Source organism: Onychostoma macrolepis, chromosome 01, assembly GCF_012432095.1.
Source record: "Onychostoma macrolepis isolate SWU-2019 chromosome 01, ASM1243209v1, whole genome shotgun sequence".
Taxonomy (NCBI): Eukaryota; Metazoa; Chordata; class Actinopteri; order Cypriniformes; family Cyprinidae; genus Onychostoma; species Onychostoma macrolepis.
In genome coordinates, this window is record NC_081155.1 from 1240757 (window position 1) to 1245802 (window position 5046).

Consider the following 5046-nt stretch of genomic DNA (forward strand, 5'->3'; position numbering starts at 1 on the left):
TCCAGTTCTTTTCTCCACAGCCCAGTTAAGATGCTTCTGACGTTGTCTCTGGTTCAGAAGTGGCTTGGTAGCCCTTTTCCTGAAGACGTCTGAGCGTGACTCTTGATGCACTGACTCCAGCTTCAGTTCTCTCCTTGTGAAGCTCTCACAAGTGTTTGAATCGGCTTTGCTTGACTGTATTCTCAAGCTTGCGGTCATCCCTGTTGCTTGTGCACCTTTTCCTACCCAAATTCTTCCTTCCAGTCAACTTTGCATTTAATATGCTTTGATACAGCACTCTGTAAACAGCCACCCCTTTCAGTAATGACCTTCTGTGACTTACCCTCTTTGTGGAGGGCGTCAATGTTCGTCTTCTGGATCATTGTCAAGTCAGCAAAGAGCCTGCAGCTTCACTTTTAAGGACGAGTGAGACACACCCGCTTTACATTAGAGTGGGGGAACTATGATGTCACTTTGTAGGCGAAAATCCGGAAGCGAGTGCATTTTAGCGCTTCCGGTTCCAACGTCCCAGAGTCAATGGGTTTTTTGAATGGGATTTTGGTTAAATCCCTTAAATAAGGTCCGGGGTTCACATGGGATCAGGATACTTTCATGTTTTATTCTACGACATAAAACACACCAGTCACACCACACTCCTGATTTTTTTAAAACTGTTATGTTTCTTAAAAAAGACGGTTGCTAACAAGTTGCTAAATGGGACTACAGGCGCTGTCGGAGACATTAAACGCCATCACGACGAACAGTTTATCAATTTAGTATTTTCCAGTTGTAGTATAATTTGTAATACAATTATTTTTAGAATAACCAATGAATAGTTTCCCGCATTTTATATTTTTGTTCGACAATGTTCTTTTTGCTTTGCCCTGAAATGCAACAAGTCTTTGGATGGAAGATGCTCGAGTTTATCGCTTTCCTACTGATACAGACTCTGGGTTCGTGCTATAAGGTAAAGTCATATTACGATTATTACATGTAAACACCACATTTACCGGCTTTACGTGGTTAAAGTTAACCTTTAATGATGCATATTGCTTAAAGCCACGTTAAAATTAAATGTTTAAGGCAACATGAAGCTGCTAGAAAGCAGATAGATTGAGGATTTCCTAGAAGCAAGGATAAAATAACATTGTGTACCCACCCTAACAAAACAAGAGCTGAAATGTGGTACTTTGTTCACTAAAATAAGTTTAATCTGACCACATCCAAAAACTCGCTCACTCTGCTGTTATTTAAATACGCGGGGATACGTTTTTAATTAAAATATTCATATTAATCAAGGATTTATTCACTTTTAATGCACCTTATTTCGAAATGTACAGAAATACGTGCTTTAAATAGTACAGTGAATAAATGATTTCATTTTATTACTAATGTCTCATTTCAATTTTAGTTTGGCTCTAGTTTTGTATTTATTCCAGTTTATATGAAAAGGTTCCTGTAGCGTGGATTAACATTCATATACAGAGTAAATCCTTCACTGAACATGTTATAAATAAGTTTGAAGCAGTTGTCGGGAGCGCGCTGGTGGTGACGCTGAAGGCGCGCGACCGTGCTGCTGTAGTTCGTTTATAGCCTAAGTTTAGCTTTTCAGTTCCGCCGCTTTTATTTAGGCTTCAAAATTCGTCAAAGTTATGTTATTTTGTGAAGATTATCTTGATGGACAAAACGTGTAAGTTTCATGAACTATGATTGAACACAGAGCTTATTTTTTTTGCGATTATCCAAAATCCTAGGGAAAATCCTACCGGCTGTTTGTGGAGGAACCAGCTTCATGCTAACCGCCGACCCGCCTACAGAGTGACGTCACAGCAAACACTGTGAGAACACAATGAGAAAATGCAGTCTGCCACGGAAACATTTGATCAATTCGGTCATTCATCTCCCAGAGGAGATGGTGAGAGACCGCGTCGTTTTCGGCATTTATTCCCCACAAGTTCGAGAGATATGACTCAATCAGGTGCTGAATTAATGAACCCGAGATTGCACAAGCCCAGATGAGAAGCACGGACGCGGAGCAGGAGCAACAAGTGCACGCAGTAAGAAAGCATGCAAAAACGCCTCAATTCATGCAGACACAGAAGAAGAGAAACATGTCCAGCGAAAGGAAAACAGTGTGCTAAATGTGGCAAGTGGAGTCATTTTGCAAAGGTTTGCGAATCCAAATCCAAGTCGGTGCATTCTGTGAGCGAAAACCAGACCGAAGATGGATACGCTGACGCGAGTGTCACACATCCACAGCATCAGAGCAGGCGTTTGCTGAGGTCGAGGTAACGTTAGGTGAATATGGCTCGCTCTAGACACGGGTGCTCGGGTTAATGTCATTCCTGCAAGAGTTCAGCAGAGACAGAACGACTCGCAGGGTACGGTGGACAGCAGCCAGCTGCACTGCAGATATAAAAAGGATGCCATGCCTCTGGACACCCACTCACCGCCTGTGCTTGGACGAAAGCTTGTTTAGACTTGGACACGATTAAGCTGGTGTTGTCGGTATCGTCTCCAGAGAGATTCTGAGTCCGCTGTAGATGGATTTGCTGATGTGTTTACGGTCTGTTTCCTGGAGAACGCAACATTCATCTGGATCTCAGCCACACCAGTCGTTCATCTGCGGGACCGGCCCGACACCCGTGTGTTGTTGAGAGCTGAGAGTAGGTCTGGATCCACGGGATCTTAACTCTTTCCCCGCCGTAGACACACACTCTCACGTTTTGTTTGCTACACTTCACATTTCTGTGCCGTCACGACATAGCTAGTTGTTATTGAATGTTCTTATTTTCACGTAGTAAATACTTTAAAGACGTGTTTTTTAAAAACTACCCATTAAGTTCTATTGACTTACTTTTTATACGTCTGATTCATGGTGTCCACTACAGTGAACAGATGTGTAACTCACTCAAAATATAGTATACTGACAAAAAAAAAAAACATTTTGGCATGATTTTTCACTTGTTTAAAAGTAAAAAGAAACATGTAAAAAAAAAATACTTTGTGATTTAATAATTCATGCATCAGAGGGTTAAGAAATGCATTAGTTTAAAGTTTTCAATACCTGCCAATTTAATCCACACCTGCCAGCCAATCAGAATCGAGCATTCAGTAAATGCAGTTAATACAGATAATAACTAAGTTATGAGAGAGAGAGAGAGAGCTCTGTGCGTCTCTCAGTAGTGTTCGGCAGCAGTGTCTCTAGTTATAGTGAAACTTAGCTCCTTTTCTTCACGAACAGCGCCGGTGTTGTTACCTCGCTTGTGAGAAGTCATGTAGTTTTTAAGTTGTTTACTGATAAAATCTTCAGAGTAGCGCTAACAACATTAGCGTGATGTATGCTAGTGTGTTAACTAACTGTTATGTGTGTAGGGAGTGAAATTATTTCCTTTATGAAAATAACTCCTCGTGAAGCCAAAACTTAGGAACTCTTACAATGCAAATGTCATGCCGCAAGACGATAAACTCTCTATTCAGACAAGAAGATCTGAGAGAAAGACCATCTGATCATCGGTCCTTCCCCCTGGACTCATGGTACTGGTCACTGAACTCAAGTTGCTACTCTTACATAAATATTCACTATATCTTAAGAATTAATGATCTTAACCCTTTCATGTTTGGTGTCAACTGGTCTCAGTTTCACAGCAGTCACTTATATTATGGGAAATATTGGAAACTTAAGTTAACTCTGTGCTCCTGTTGTGGGCGGTCTCCTTTCAAAACCTGATAAACATTGCTCTACAGGTGTGACCATTTGGGGCACGAGAACAGCTCCTAGAGAGGTTTCTCATCCCCCATACATAGATCTAATCTGTTTTGGGGCAGAGAATAAATGTTTATGGGCCTTTTGTTCTGGTAGTATTTAAGGGAAAGTTGCAAATCAGTCGGGGGGATTCTGTAGCCAGAATGAGCCCATAGTGTGATGTGTCTCTACACTCCATACTATGTATTTTCTAAGGTCTGGTATGCATCATTTACTCTTAGATTAATCTTTGAGAATTTGATGTTCTGTATTGAGATGATTTGATATTTTTGAATTTGTTATATAATTGGCGTGATACAATTTTACCTGACCAATAATAAATTGTTATATTTGACTTATTCTGATCTCTTCTGAAATCATTTTTTCCAGTAGATTAGAGTTGTAGTCTAGTGTTTCCACAAATCTGCGTCCAGGACAGATCATACTGAAGTACCAATGAATGAAGCGGGGGCTTGTCATTAGGGATCTTCTGATTTCTGTCTGTCACTGACTTAACAAGTTACAGTTTTCGTGATTATAGAAAAAATACACTTTTTATTATGTGCTAGCAGGGTGCAGCTTATTTAAATGTATTATAGTCACCCTGTATCCTCTGAGTAAGATCAACTGGCGAGTTTGTGCCGATGCTCGCAGTTGGCCAGTGAATTGCTAAGCGATGCTAGGTCGCTAATGAACGAATAATTGAAAGTATGAGATTTTCGGAATAATCAAATATCTAAGTTAATGTACAATCGATATCTGTGATCAGTTTAATTATAAATATTGTCTAAATTTAATGATCACTTGAAATTGGAGTCAGATCAAGCACGGAGTTAGACTAAAATTGAAACTAGCGCAAGTAAAAGACCGAACATGCACTAAACCTTCGACCAGGCCGCTGGATTGCGTTGTTTGGACTAGCGGGTGGAGCCTTACATGTGTGTGCGGTCTGTGAGGGCCCTGATAGCACACATACATCTCGGAGACGTCTATTTGACGTCTGCAAGACCTATTTTTTAGAGTGTTTGTTCATCTGCAGTACGTCTATAGGACGTCGTCTATTAGATGTCTTTAAGATGTTTATGATTTAGAGTGTATGTAAAACTGACATCTGAAAGACGTCTGTCAGACGTTTGTACACAGCAGATGCTTTCCAGAACAAGAGATCTTTAACAGACGTCTTGCAGACGTACGTGTGCTATCTGGAGGAGAGAGAGTATGTGCTTTCCGTACATAATAAAGTGTAATTCTGTGGCAAAAACATGGACATGATCTGTTGTTTTTATCCCATTGTTTATCCTATTAGTCTCTCTGTGCTGATG